The sequence below is a fragment of the Oxyura jamaicensis genome, chromosome 3 (assembly GCF_011077185.1).
Source record: "Oxyura jamaicensis isolate SHBP4307 breed ruddy duck chromosome 3, BPBGC_Ojam_1.0, whole genome shotgun sequence".
Taxonomy (NCBI): Eukaryota; Metazoa; Chordata; class Aves; order Anseriformes; family Anatidae; genus Oxyura; species Oxyura jamaicensis.
In genome coordinates, this window is record NC_048895.1 from 115,871,877 (window position 1) to 115,887,958 (window position 16,082).

At 42.0% G+C, this 16,082-nt stretch overlaps 1 protein-coding gene and 1 long non-coding RNA gene across 6 annotated transcripts in view; one reads left to right on the top strand and one right to left on the bottom strand.

Annotated features, from left to right (window-relative positions):
• MSRA (methionine sulfoxide reductase A) overlaps positions 1–16,082 on the bottom strand; it is a 270,726-nt gene that overhangs the window by 40,984 nt on the left and 213,660 nt on the right. The window lies entirely within an intron of this gene.
• LOC118164002 lies at positions 1,843–11,987 on the top strand. The gene is made up of 3 exons (XR_004749289.1): positions 1,843–2,205; positions 3,452–3,521; positions 11,390–11,987. It is a non-coding gene; the product is annotated as an uncharacterized LOC118164002 (long non-coding RNA).

Here is a 16,082-nt window from a genome sequence, read left to right on the forward strand (position 1 = left end):
TAAATTTAAAATGCTAACATTTTCAGAACTTCCTTCTCCTTCCCCCTCCTCCCCCAATAGCTCAACTAAGGACTCGTGGATTAAAAAGATTTATATTACAGAATATACCGAATATGCAGAAAATATAAATATATACACTGAATGTTCCTGACCATCTCTGATTATTTCTGATCCTCCCCAGGTTTCTGGCTGAGAATCGTCTCTTTCTATTGTTAGGCTGATGAATTTACTTCACTTCAGAAATTTAATGGCCTTGAAAGTGTGGCAGAATCTCTTGATAGCAGGTGCCCTGGTTTTTCAAGGAAGGCATAGTGCAAGCCATCTCCAAGGACGCAAGGGTTGAGCCAGTGTTTCCTGAACCACACCAGGAAATTGATTCAAATTAAAACAACAACAACAAAAACAGGAAAAATCACTCAAAAACAAGCCTTTACAAGTGGGGTGTTCTGATCCGTTAAGCCTAAGGCTCAGCCACGGAGTACATCTTATCCAGACAAATAAGTCCCTGGGCCAAAAGCTGTGGCTGTCCCATGGAAGGCATGGACAATAAATGGGGAGCAAGTTAATAGTTACTGAGATCTTCAGTTTTCACAATGGCAGACACTCATTTTGTAAGAAACATACTGCACAGAGCAATGTTTCATGTGTTTTCTTGCACATACTTACACAACACAAAATGACAATACAAAAATATATATACTTACTACAGCCTTCACCTCCTATCCCCAAGTGACCAAAAAAGCACAAGATCATTGAACATTTGTTTATGAGCCCTAATTATTGGCCTTCCTTTATAAGATGGGAGAGCCAAAAGAACCAGTATTTACTATGAAAACTTAAATGAAGATGATTGATTTGTGGTTAGTTACTACGTACAAAAGGGATATGCCATACTTCTATTGCTGAACTATTACAGAAGGAGGAATTTGCATTTTACAAAGAAGGTTTTCCAGAAGAATATCTGTTCTCCTGTTAAAAATGTCAAACAAATCCATCACCTGCCCTCATAAACTGCCTTGAGAGCCATCAGGATGATAAGGGGCTTGGGGCACACAAGGAGCAGCTGAGAACTGTGTTTCTTCTCACAGGAGATCTTACCTAAGGAGGGTATACAGAAGATGAAACAAGACTCCTTTCTAGGTGCAAAGTGGAAGGATGGGAGGCAATGGGCACGAGCTGGAAGATGGGAAATTCCATTTAAACCCAGGGAAAGCATTTTCACCATGAGGGTGGCCAGGAGATGAAAAAGGGTGCCAGAGAGGCTGTGGACCACCCACCCTTGGAGACACTCCAAATTCAACTGGACACAGCTCTGAGCAACCCGATTTAAGCCAGACCTTTTCTGAGACCTCCACAAGTTCCTTCAAGTCTAAATTATTCCATGTTTTTGCAATCCTAATGTTCAGCTATCTTCACTGTCAGGACATACAGTGTAGGATTTTGCCCAATGGGGACTTCCAGCCATTGTCTCTTCCCATCTCTTTGTCAAAAGGCTGAAATGTCCCACATGTAAGATTTTTCCTGTGTTTAAGCATTTAAGACTAACGGTAAAATTTACCTCTTCCTTAATCTCTGAAATGTTGAGCTTCAAAACCTCTGGTTTACAACCGGTGGTTATTTTCTGGTTCTCTCTAACAAACCATTGCCATCATTTTCATACCCAAATGGAATCAGTACTGAACAGCACATATCACTGTTTTAGACTCACATGCAAAGATCAGATCTTTTACCTGTTTGTACTCAAAACACCACTCACACTGTGCCCATTACCTTCATGTCAGACGTAAAGTAGCAGTTTGCTATTCTAAAGCATATTTTGTTAGCTCTTGGCCGTTTTTCCAGGAGATTGTCTCCGTAACCTTCCTTCTTCATGAATGAATACCTGCGCAAGCTTTGTCTCAGCAAACTTTACATGACAACAACCCCATTCATACAGAGAAGGTCAAGCTCTGTCAGGTATAAATAGCACAGAACCTTTTGGAACCACTGTGTCTGCAAACCGAGGTGGAATTCAGCCCACAGCCCTTGCTTTCAGTACGAGTCGAGCATTTTCTGAATTCCATCCTGCCCACAGACAGCATGCTATGCAGTATGCAGTCCTTCTGAGCGTGTATTTCTCAGAGGGAGATAAACTAAGATGGCTTTTCTTAGTCTTCAGAACATTCTTTTCTACACATAGCAGAGATGCTGCCTAGAGTGAGAAAGGTAAGCAAGTTTGCATCAGGCAGGGAAACATATGTGGAGAAAGTTCTAGAGCTGGCTCCCAGGAAAAGGTGCATTCTCTGGGAAATAGTAATGGGTCAACAAAGAGTCAGCTCTCCTTGGAAGGTATTAGGACCACAGGACCTCCTGGGGCTTCCAATCCATACCTGCCTTCTGCTTAACCACTTGCACTGGGCTGCTCTGGGAGGGAGATGTCGAGCCCTCCAGCCGATGGACCATTACAGCTCTGCGGCCATGGCCTGGGCTCAGCTCAGATAGAAACTTTCACCCAAGTGATTGACTCATGCAAAGATGGATGCAAGTAGGTTTTCAGGTGGCTGTGGAAGTCACGGTGCAGGTCATCTCATCTGTGCCTGTTGCAGGTCTCTGTTCAGCTTTTTGTCCTTCGGTGATCCTTTCTCAATCATTTCTATGTACATTTCTACTGACTGCTGCTCAGTAATGTCATTGCTTCCACGTCTAATTCTGACCTTCGTAGCTTCACTGTTCCTCTGCCCAACTATTTTCTATTTTAATCTTATAAATGGGCAATATAAAGACCTCGAATTACTTCTGATGGACTTTTTTATTTTTGTTCACAAAATGGAAGAGTCCATTTATATCAGGATAGAAATGATCTTCCTAATAATTATATCTTTTGCAGCACTTCCTTCAAAAATGATATAATTCAGATGACAACACAGTCTGAAAGTCTTCCATGAATTAACTTGGGCACAACACCAAGCACAATACGTTTGCTCACTCTGCCTTTTTCTTTAGTAAAGTGTGTTTTTCATTTCATCCACCTACCATTCCTGTGTTTCCTTGGTTTCCTATAAATAAACAGTACGGGGATTATGGACACTAATATTTATATCTCAAATATTTTTGTTTATACATTTATTGGGGCTTCAAATGCTTGGAGATATTTAAAGAACTGAAAAAAGTATGTCTGATCTTCTGTATGTCTGATCATCAGTCCCTGATGGCAAAAAATACTACGAAAATACACTCGCTTTCATGATTTTTGCCCTATAAGTGGTACATTAAAGGACAGAAATCAAAGATATTGAAAGATATATATAATTTTCTCAAACCTGAAGACAGTCAGGTTTTCATAGCCTGAGCCCACCCAAAAAAGTCCAGATCAAGTGAACTAATGCCCTCCCTCATCCTAGCCCATCCTCCCCCCAGAAGGAGTCATTTTTGCTAGGTGATACTTGTAACTGCTTTTTCTTTTTCTGTAAAGTTTCGCGATGCCTGACAACTTCCACGGTACAGTGGGAACAGCATTTTGAGGTGGCAAAACTTCAGCTGAGGTAAGAAGGAAGCGCGGGATTTGCCAATAAACACAATTTGCTGGTAAATGCAAATCACAGAACTTGAGCCAGTACTTCATCCTTGATTTTCTAAAGGTAACTGTTTTCAAATGTTCCTGTGGGAGCTCAAGAGCACCAAGTAGGTGAATAGGCTTGCTATTCTGAAAAAATGTCTCAGCGACCTTGGACAAGTGGAAACAGTCTTCTGCTAATAATCACAGCTTGCAGGTGAAAGGATTAGCAAGGGCTTGAGCTTCTCTGTGTGAATGAGAGGAGACACGAAACATCAGCAATCAGAAAAACAAAGCTTTTGTGTTAGCGCACCTTAGATAGCTTTAAACTAGCTGGTTTGCCTATTAGCAGCAGGCAGAATGTAGAGGCATGAAGCTCAACGTGGGTAATTTTCCCTGCTCAGAATCATTTTGAAAGTAATTTGGGTATCAATATGCTCCGCCAGTTTTTCTGGGGCTGCAGTACAGATACATCTACCAGCTTGAACCTTACCACCCTCAAGCCCTGACTGAAGTTATTTTCTGGAGTTTTATCATAAACCATCTTTTGTGAGACCTCTGGGAGAAGAGGCAATGAAAAAAATTCACTGAATACCTCTACTAATGGATCTCTTTGTTATCCTGTGTTCCCACCATCTGTTTCTTGAAAATACTTCCCTCTCATCTTCCACATGAATCATAAGTGGGTTTGGAGGCAGGACAATCTTGCTGTTACATGTCAGCGCAACACTTTGCATAAGTGGGCTTGGGGCTTGTAGTGGCTACTAAAATACGAGCATATAAATAATGCAGAAAGAAAGCTCCCAAAACAGAATCTGGGTCCTTGCCCAGGTCTGAGCAAACCAAGGCACGTGCAGTGAGATTCAGGCTGCTTCAGGCCCCTACTTAGATATTATAACACCTAAAATGCAGGTGCCTGGCATTAATTCAGAGTACTTCAATTAAGCACACTGCAGATAATGCAGAGACTCAAGCTACCATCTACACTAGCAAATAAAATGTGCCAGGTCCCATTTTCTGGTCCTGAAGCCCAATTGACATGGCACAGCTACACTTTCACACTTCCCAGACATACTGGTTGCATCCCCAGTGCCAACTGGGAATAACCTCATCTGTCCAAGCTTTCTAACCATTCCTGGTCACTCTCCAGGAGAGTTTCTGTTGGTCCAGGACAGGCCAAGTGTACCAGAAACCCTCATAGCATTTTAGCAATGTGGAGAAGGACCTTCTACTGACAGTGCCCATGTCATGGCTCTGCTTGCCTCGTCAACAAAATAGTACTAACTTAACCCTAGGTGCTTGCACAGGGTTATTTGTAGTTAGCCCGTTTGAAACTCTAAGGACAAAGATGGGTCAATCCACTTGATTTGAAGCTAATTCATCTGAATGAGGGGTTCGCATTACCAATGTCCAAACCAGATTCGGAATATTAAGTGCTCTCCTGAGGCCAAATGTTTAGCTGAGAAAGGCTCAGCCTTTCAAAAAATCAACCAAAAAATAATAATAATAATAAAATTAAAAAAAAATCCTAGAGCAGCTGTCAGGTTCTGGCAGAAGAAAGACCTAGTTTGCAGTTTCTGCTCCACGTAAGAGGCTTAAGCCTTTCATATGGGAAAGCAGTTGGAGAAAAAATAAACAACAAGCAGGAACCCAAAATAGTAGGTGAGATATATTCTGGTAGGATTCATCTAAAATGTAAACATGTAGTTTTAGCTAATTCTTAATGTTCAGCAGGGAAAAAGGTGGGAAAATTTGTCACTGAGGTATACTGACTCCAGCTCTATAGCGAGATGGGTTCAGTTGTCCTCAGAGGCACCGCTCTCTTTACACTGATAGTGGAGGGAACCTACACGACTTGTATAGGTTAAGGCCATTAATTTTAAAGCACTAAAGCAAGATAAGAGTAATCTCCCTCTGAGTGTTAAAGTAATCAAACTGACATGCTTCTGTTCTCTGGCCCAAAACATATGTTCCATCTGAGCTTACACATCCTGAAAGAGATGCTGCTGGAAAGAAGTGTTTGTGGGTATTTAGCATGTATTAGGCACCACAGATAAGCACTCTGACTCTTAACGTAGAGCCTTGGGTCTACATGCAGACATGTCAGTTTTGTGATGATTCCATCCAAAGGAATAAATTCGCTATTAATAGGTGGATACTGCTCCAAGTGTTCCTTCCCCACAGAGAAATCAGTCCTGGAAGATGAGAAAACTGAGACTGCCATTATGCTGCATGCTGGAATATGCACCCGATCTCCCCTTAACTAGGAGCTAAATAGTTTGGAAATTCATCGTGTGGTTTGGCATTTCAATGCACTTATAGTCTATGTTCCTCCACCTTCCGCTACTAAAGGCAACTCATCTAAGCGTCACTGCGAGCGCATCCACACTTTCCACGATTCTTCAGCAACTGGGATATTTGCAACGTATTGCCTGAAAGAAACCAAGATACTACAGCATTTATAGGGCTCGAGAGACTTTGGAACCATGTGGAAGGCTTGTGGGAGGAGAGAGAAACGAGTTAAGGTCTGTTGGTGACATCTGAATCCCTTTCTGTTTTACTGCCTTTCATAGCAGGCAGTAGGTTGGAGATGCTGGTGGTAAGTAGAAATATTGGCTGGTGTTATGGTTATGTCACAGGAATGAAGGGACTGCGATCAGTCAGATTCATCTTTCTTTTATCAAATTTTACAAGCAAACACCACCTCTGGAGACTTCCATTACTGGGGCACAGTGGGGGGTATTGCATCTACAGCACATCACTGACTGACATACGTATCCTGAAGCCTCCTGAGGAAAGGTGCTTAAAGTCAAACTGCAGAATGCGTTTCTGAATTTTAGTAAATGTATTATTTCTCCTCTCAATGAATGGGAATAAGTAGTCAGGCAAATTTCTCCACTAACTTAGCACTCTGACTACAGCTGACTCATTTATTTGCAGCTCGTTACGAAAACCCTACGCCCAAAGGGTAGACCCAAGGCCAAAATACTCCATGAACACGTGAATATTCAGCTTGAAGTATCTGAAGAGGGGCAAACTGGGGCCCAGGCAGTACTGGACTGGAGCAGAAGCCACAGAGTCCCACCCGATGCAAAGAAACCAGTCCCAATTCCCCCACTCCACCTTACCAGCTAACGTGAAATTGCTGCCGTGTTGAGATCACATTCACACGGTTAAAATTATCAGCGCTGTCATTTCAGTCCAGATCAGGTAAACAGTAAATGAAAAACTTTACCTCTCCAACTTCCCCCCCCCCCCCCCATCTCCCCTCACCGCTCCTCCTTTCGGAGGCACATTTGGTATTTGTTTTTAATCCTGGCCGATTTTCAGTTCTCAAAAACCTGATGCAGAGAGTTACTTGATATTCCGAAGGCGTTATTTTAAGATGAAACAATGTAAATTCTGATTCGGATGGCAGATGGCTGGCAGTTCACTGTTTGGCAAACCAACTGGTATGGTATGTTAGAAAGTCGGAGCAGCAGGTAGTACAGCTCAATTTGAAACGACCACAGATGCTCGGAGAGGCGCGGGGGAAGGGCACAAGCTGGTCAGGAAATTAAGAACAGTAGTCAGAGCTCGGAGGGGGAAAAAAAAATTAAAAAATAAATGACGCTAATTAGCTGAAAGTTTTCTTTTTCCAATCAGCACTTTTTGGATGCGAGTTATCGGAGACGAGAGCCCACTGCAATTCCACGCATACGCACCATTCGGCCACTGAGGCTCGGTTTGAGCTGTTTTTTTGAGCCGTACCCAGACAACGTGAAAGCTTTTGCATGATTTGCATCCCATGCAAAGGCTGTGACTATAAAAAACCTTTTTGCAGAGGGATGAGCTTCATCCACTTCATTCTAGCAAGCGACTGTGGGCCAGGCGCTCGCGCTCTTGTTGCATTTTGGTGGAGCACCCGTCCCCAGCTAGCATCCTGCAGAAGGTGCCTGCCCTCCTGTAGACATCGAGATGCACTCGGCAGCAAGGGGAGCATCCATCACACGCCGTCTGTCATTCCCAAATTGGTACCCAAAGGGATGGAGCCAACCTTCGGAGGAGCCCGGCTCCCTGCGCTAAGCTCCCACAGGTTTGGGAGCTTCGACAAACTTCTCGCTTCGTGGTGGCTAAAAGTAGCTGTGCTGGATCCTGCCCCAGAGGAGGGATGGGAGCTCCAAAACAGAACTTTGTTCAAACTGAGGATGGAAAGTTTACGCCTTCGCAACTCAACTAACCCCATGCTGGAGGCCAGCTGGCAGGGGCTGGCTGTGCCCGTGCTCTCCTACGCTCCAGAACAGGGTAGCAGCATCCAAAGTGTCTTTTGGGAACGGTCTCTGGCAAGTGCTAGCTCCAAAACTGTGCTTGGGAAGTGTCTGGGAAGTTCACTGGGGCCAAAACGGTGCCAGGACCACACGAGTAAGAATGGCAGCAGTCCGGTGCCCCAGCCCTTGCCCTGGCAGTGCTTATCAGCACAGACACAGCCACAGGCTACATCCCGATAAGCCAGGCTCCCCCAGATGCATATCCACAGCACCGTAGTAGCAAGCTTGAGAGGTAGATGCCTACAAACTCTATCAAAAAAAAGGCACCAGAGCCCTCCAAGGAGGGATCCTTGGAGGTACAAGACCAGTAGGGCAGAGGGGGATAAACTGGGTTGGAACACACTCATGGATTCTTCCCATCCTTGAATATAAAAGAAGCATTACAGAAGAAGAGTCCCATATGGCTCTGTGGGTCATTGTGATGCACTACATGAATTTGCTGATCCAATGCTCCAAAACCCCAGATCCAGGTTCAAGTTTTCATACGTGATCATTTCCAGCCTTGAGGTACCTCCAGGTACTTTTTTAACTAGGACAATACTGGCTGCTCAATACCTGTGGGTGCTAATGAGCTCTAAGTGGTGTTCATTTAAGAAATTCCACTCTGAAAGAAGTGTATTGAGCACGTTACAATTAAGCAATCAGCAAAATCAGGTAGTGCCACTAGAAGAGTTGCACCTGCACACTTCCCTCTGCCCCCTAGACAGTGCACATGGCAAGGCCTTCCTTAGATCTCACACAGATTTGAATCTGCTCTGACTCCCCTGAAGTCGACAAGGTTATTCATAGGAGGAGGAGAATTTGGGGTGACTCTGCTCTCTCTCATCTCGCAGACCTCTCTCCAATACTGTTTTGTTTATACACAAAATGTGGGTAGCATTCCTTCACTGTATGCTTACTCTGCTTAAAACGATCTTAATCAACTTTAAACGATCCTTCTTCTCTCCAAGGATTGTCGTTCAATATTTTAGCGAGCAACATTGTACTGCATGGAGCTCTACAACACCTTTACGCATACAATTCATGGAAATGAAGCAGTTAAACACAAAAGCAATATACCTGTGAATACATGCAAATTACAGACTGGCAGATGAGGCAATTAGATACACAGTTAATTTATATGAAAAAAATGCATGAGAGCTGTTTATTTCCTCTGATGTGGATTGCTGTTCTGTAACACTGCACATGTAAAAGATTATATAGGAATACTGCATTGGTTTGCTTATACCATGCCATACATTTTCTAAGAATTGTAGAAAATGATTATACATTGCATTGTATTATTTGGAAACCAGTGTGCAACCAGGAAATTAAAGATCCCTGTAAAACAAACGCAGGCAGGGGAAGCATTAGCACTGCTCGTGAAATGTTAGCACTGTCACTACTCTAATGCCTAAAATGGCTTCTGAACGTTAGGATGTTAATGCAAGTTCTGCACGTTATTTATTGAGGGAATTTCATAGGTGCTCGGCACCTCAAATTAGGGAGCCATAAAAAGCCGAGATTATTATTTAACAGCTGGGGGAAAGGGGCAATTCACATCCCCCAGCTCCAGGCACGGAGGCTGACATCCTTCTGTGGTCCGCAGAGAGCGGAGGCACTTCTGTGCACCCCGGTCCTGCTCGGAGCTCGACTGCAGAGGAGCCCTCCTCTCTCCATTAACTGCAGGAGACCAGCTGGCTACGTTAGCTGCCGATGTTTGCCTCGTTTTTACCCTTAAAATGTTTCTTTCTCTGTGTGTGGCTGAAGGCAAAGCAGGGTTTTATTGTGCCATCTTGACCCTTAATACCACAAGCACGGCTACTTGCCATTCATCTGCACCACTGCCTGAACCTGAGAATTACTCCTAAACGTAGAGGGTTTCACACTATAAATTGAACTGTTTGAGCCATCCCTTTAAGTGTTGCATTACCTTTTAAAGGCCTTGTCTTAGGTCTAACACTATTAAATATATATATTTTTATGGGATCTGGAAATAAACTTAAAATCGTTGCTGATAACATTCATGAATGACACAAATTTTGACATCATAATAAGTATTAAGGAGAGGGAGGCGGCCATAAAATCAGCCTGGATGCCTTAGTACATTAGGCTCAATCAGCAAAACCATATTTTAATACAGACATATGACTCCGTGTTCAGCTAGGAGGAAGGAAAGCAGGAACAGTGAGAACAAAGGATTACATAATGGAAAACAGCATCTGAAAGTAATTTAGGGGTCACAGTAGCCAAACAGCTTAGCACTAGCTCCCATTAGGATGCCGCGATGAAAAGCACTAATGCAATCCAAAGACGTGCCTACAGCAGGGTAGGAGCAGGAGCAGAGAGTGACTTGATTTTCATTTACAGGAGCAATGAGACTAACCCTGGAATATTAAATCCACTTCTGGTGACCCCATTTAAAAAAGATGTTGAAAAGTTGGCGATGGTATAAGAAGGATCTACAATACTAATTTCAGGGTTGGAGAACATGCCTCTGGTTTCCAGGTGACAGGCTTCCAAACCTGTAAATCCAGGAAACACAAACTCTTATTACATGAAAATCATGGTGTGGTGGTCTGAGAGCTATGCCAACCCATGGGTTTTCCTGAAGAGCTTCTTATTGATATGCACATTATGGCATATATAAAACTACAGATTTCTTAAGAATGCATAAAATGCAGTATGTTAGTTAGGAAGATAATTATATGAGCTTTCATGAGATCTCTAGAAAGTATGACTGAGCAGACATTAGTGACTTTTAGTGGCTGAGCTACACTAAAAATCTCGAGCTTGAAAATAGTCACCTTCTGAAACAAGACAGCAGTTCTGCCAGAACCTCTGCACGAGCGGCCTGATTTTGTAACCACTAACCAGTGGCCGGGTTTTGTAATCTTTTGGGTCTTTTATTACATTGAACGAACTGATGCAGATGGGAAAAAGCATGAGACAAACTGTTCAGAAGGCATAACCTATGAAGCAGATTTTAGAAAGCAAGAGTTTGCCACATTATTATTCTAATCGTGGAGAGCACTACTGACGGAGAATGAAAGACTTGATGCGCTTTATCCCATTACTTCATTTTCGCTTTCCACTGGGTATTAAAACCTAAACCTCTGATTTATTCAGCTCCAGTAAAACTGCACAAGGAGTGCACAACTGATTGGTTTTCTTGCTTCTTTAATAATAACAAATATATTCCCCACATAGAGATCGTGCCCATAACTGAGTTTTTATAAGCCCATCTAGCAGTATCACATGTCCTCTGAGATAATTTTAGCTAATCAAATCACATACCTTTCAAATCATTTTCCTCATCAGAAAGCAAGGAACAAATTCTGCCTTTGAAATGTATTTAAAGAAAAACATGTCACAGGTCAGCAACATCTTTAAATCTCTAGGACAGGGACATTTTAAAGCCAGCGAGAAAAGGATTCCCAGAATGACCATGACATGTTTCAGGCTTGCAGTCTGGAGCAGCTGTGATGCACAAGTTTTAAATAAAATATATCAGCTAATGACTATACTTGCTTAGTTAAACACATGGGTTATTTTCAACTTCTTCTGTTAGAATTCAATAGCTGAAACAGCAACATCCACAAGCCTGAGCCTCAACCTTATAAGAGTTACGGGCAGCTTCTCCACGGACTACAGACTGCAACCGCTGGCATCAATACTAGACAATATTTTGTTCCTGGATGCCTCAGAGGGAAAGCACTTCCACTGGCAGGCAGAGAGTTCGCCCAGGAAACAATTCAGTTGCCTGAAGACAATCATCTACTGCCATCCCAGCTGCCCCCACAGCATCTGAGATATCCACACAGGACGTAGAGATGACACGGGATCTAAAAGAGACCCCCACCTTCTGGAGCAGCACCTTGGGCTAATTTTGGACATTTATTTTCAGCTATTTTACATTTTTCTCTGGCAAAAGGAAAAGTGATTGATCAGTGCATAGAGAGAAATTGATGAAAAATGCATAAGATGGGGGAAAAAAAAATAAAAAATACAACAGTTGAATGTGGTGAATGAGGATATGATCTGTCCCTGAGCTTGGTACTTCATCAATATTTGACCATTTAAATTTTAAAGCAATAGTTAATGAGGCAAATGAAAAACTTAATGTTATGTGTATAAAGATGATTAGGATCAAATTATGTACATGAGAAGAAACTGCCTCTGAAATGAATTCCTTAAATGTCCCGAGGAAACCAGGGAGTGTCAGGAACGTTGTCATGTGCTGCGCTGACAGAGGCTTTCACATTCACGGAGTAAATTCCCTTGCACCCATGCATAACACCTCAAAGAATCTCTTTCTAGAAAACCAGGAGTGACAACCAGCATTGGACACGTAGATTTATGTAGCTACGTGGACTGAATTCAGTTACCATATGCTGACATCCAACGTCGTTTGTGATGGCCTAGAGCATCCTAACTGTCCACACAGGCCTGGTAGGTATGATGAACACCGTACAGGGGACTTGCACCTACCTGGACAGGCTGCTACAAGCCAGCAGAAATGTGTCAGGACATCTCCAGTGACACTACATCATTTAATATAAGGCTGACTGTCTGGTCCTAAGGGAAGAATTCAGTTTGAGAGTACAACACCTCCATTTAAGTGCCTACAAATAGGGGTCTACATGTGCATTAGATGTCTAAGAGCCTGTACAGTTAATGGGAACTGAATCAATGTCACTCAGGAAGAATTCTGCCCTCTCTAAGTAGATATCTGATCACCTGCATAGATGTCTAGACGCCACTGGGTCTACTGACCAGTGCACAGTTAGCCGTCATCTGCAACACTTCAATCCAAGGGTCTAATGCAGAAGTTGCATCCCTCCATTGATGTTCCTACCTAGCATGCCAGTTAAGAAAGTAAACATTTCAAATCTGAGGCACAAACATTTTTTCTGAAGCTGCACTGTGGTACAGAAACAGGACATTGCACACAAAGGAAACCAGAGGTAGTCTGATTAGGTGCAAATACCAAAAAAAGAAAAAGTTTGAGGTGACAAAAATCGCTCAGGTTAAGGCTCCTGAAGGACCCTGGAAAGATGAAGATGTGAAAGAAAAGTATAAATGGTGTCTATTTCATTCCATGCTGATAGATAGATTAAGTCCTCTCTGGAAACACCTTCATACTCATACCTTCCTGTAGCAGCTGGAAATTTCTGATCAGATCCGCTTGTTTTGGTAAATAGCATCAGTCAGCGGTTCCTGGTTCAGCATTCTCAAGTGCCAGCCAGAAATATTTTGATCTTCCTTGCTGCATTTAGAAGAGCAGGTGTTTCCTCTGAGGAGATCAGTCTGTTGAATCCCCACTCCAAAGTCCACATGAAGTTTCCCCCTAAAGTTTGCTGAGAACCACCACAGAAGACCTGGGACGATGTGTGGATCCTGCATGGAAAATCAATGCCGCAAAAGGGCTAGGCACTCCAAAATGACAAGTTTGAGCTTCTTTCTGAAAGACCCCACAGCAACATCATTTTTTTTCACTATTGGTATCTTCACTCTAGCAGTCTTGTACTGTTCAGAAGCTCTGAATGACGGAAGAGTAAAATCCCCCACATCCCATATTTCCATAACCAGCTACTTTAAAAGCAACAATCTGTGCACTTAGAAAAACTAACATTATAGAGCTACCCATTAAAGAGACTCACATGTGGAAGAGAAATTGGGAAAAGGAGGCATTTCTAAGCAAAGTCAGGTCATCTATAAGAAAAGGACCAAACGATATGATATTGTCTGCTGTAACATAAGACTAAACTTTGAAAACATAGGACACCCCTTTCAATTCTATATCCATTGTATTTTTTATTGGCCCACTGGTATAATAATTCATAATAACCCCAGAAATATGGAGAGTCTGAATACTGTGCTGAGAAAACACTGGGCTTTGTCTGAGCATTTGCCTGTTTTAGGATTTATTTGAGGGTGTTATTAGATGAGAAGGAAAATGTTTTATAAGAACAAGAGTATTTGCTCACTTTTTCTGGGAGATGCAGAGTTCCAAAACTTAAAAATCTAAATTATAAAATCTAAAAGTTGTTTGTCAGAACTCAGGATGCAGTTGGCAAAGTTGTTTCCTTAGGGGACAAAGAATCAAGGAAGGGGATGAAGGAAGAAGGCAGCACAAGCAATTACATCAAAAAAATTAAGACAACAATTTTCTATGTGAAAGGAGCCCGTGAATTTTCTGTTGAGACAGGATGAACACCCTGTTTCACCATAACCTCTCTATTCATTATCACTTTGATATATACATAAAAGAAAGGACTGATCATCACCAGAATATTGTTTTTTTTCTATGTTGCTGTTGTGATTATTTAGGATTAAGTGATCTGTCCACCAGTAGGCTTCACTCCTATTTCACTGCAGTCTCAAGGAACAGTCTCTGCCTTTACCAGCCTCCCTATAAAATGAGCCCCCCAAGCTCATTACCCTTTTGCAGGAACTACCTGCGCTGTCACCTAAACCAGCACTGCAAGAAGTAAAAAGAAAGAGGATTTCAGAAGGTTCTCATAAGATAAAAAGATTTCCCTGCTGAGTCAAAGGCAGCACATACCTGTCTCCTCTGAAAAGACACAGTGCAGCCCCCTGTGCCCTGTGTGCTGGAAGTCCCCGTTCTGTGCCCAAAATGCAGAGTACAATTGCTGCAGCCCCAGCCAGGGCACAGCTTTAGTTCAAGCAGTCAAAGCCCAAACCCCAGTGGGGACACAGGTGTGAGCTGTTTAAGTAACATATGTGCAGGTGATACAGAAGCGATGTTACTAGGACATGGGGCTTAGCTTCAATTTCAATTTACAGACTCCCTGCAAACCCCAGGGAATGTACAAATTACCTATCCTGCTGCTAGCCATGCTATGCACTTGTGAGAGACTTTTTCCTGATTTAGGCTGTTAGGGAGGCACAGAGTTTAAAAGTCCAGAGTCAGCAGCTGGCTTTTGCAATTGGGCATTTATAATGCACAGGCAATGGCCAGAAGCTAAGACCTACAGTTAAAAGCAGAGCTAGCAGGAGGTTTCTTTCCTTTCACACAAAACCAAAACAAATAGAATGGAAGCACTGCACTTTCATCTGTTCTTACCCCACTGATTTTATTTAGCTTTCGTGAAAAAGCAAAAATCCAGATAATGTCTGTTTATATGGCATGTACACACATGCATTTGTCAACATACATATACACAATCAACAGAATAAATGGATTTTTTTCAGAAGCTTCAATATCCAAAAATAGGAAATTCATCCTCATGAGAAAATTTCCTGTAGTTAAAACCATACATTTAGTCAAGAAAAAATTCTGTATAAAATCTTCAGTGAAGTCTAATTTAGGTCTCTAATTTGCTAGCAGTTCAAATCCTTTCCAGTCTATTTTTCCTGGAAATTGAGGCTCCATATGTAAAACAGATAATAAGCCTTTTCTTTTAAAGAATATGCCTGGAGCTAAAAAATTTAAATTCAAATCTCAGTAGTTGTAACACCGCTCCTTCCAAGAGATGCTCACAGTGTTACTTGCAGCAACACGCAGTTTGCATTTATCTGAGCCGGATTCAGTGTTGACGGGAGCATTTCTTGCTTAGGGCAGAGGTAAGGAAAGAGTGGGATGCACACAGGAACTGCTGTAATTTCAGTGCAAATCTACCACAGCATTCTCTGATTGTGCCATAAGATGTGAACAAAATAAAACAGTAGCAAACTGCTGCTCAGACATGTCTAACTCTTACAGGTGCTGTTGGGCTATAGCATGACTGGAACATAAATGTATAAAAATTGATATCTGTTTTCCAAAAAATGACTAAATTATGTTCATGTACATCTACGATAAACAGAATTAATATAAAAGAGGTTAATAAGTTAAAGAGAATCATGTATCTGTCATGCAGCTGCAAAAGCAATTGGTTAAGAATACAGAAAGAGAAGGATCTTCCTTCCTTCCTTCCCTCCTTCCATCCTTCTTTCTCTTTCTTTCTTTCCTTCTTTCTTTCTTTCCCTCTTTTTCTTTCTTTCTTTCTTTCTTTGTCTTTCTTTCTTTCTTTCTTTCTTTCTTTCTTTCTTTCTTTCTTTCTTTCTTTCTTTCTTTCTTTCTTTCTTTCTTTCTTTTTCTTTCTTTCTTTATTTTTCTTCCTTTCTTTTCTTTCTTTTCTTTCTTTTCTTTCTTTCTTTTTCTTTCTTTTTCTTTCTCTTTCTTTCTTTCTTTCTCTTTCTTTCTTTCTTTTTCTTTCTTTCCTCCTTCCTTCCTTCCTTCCTTCCTTCCTTCCTTC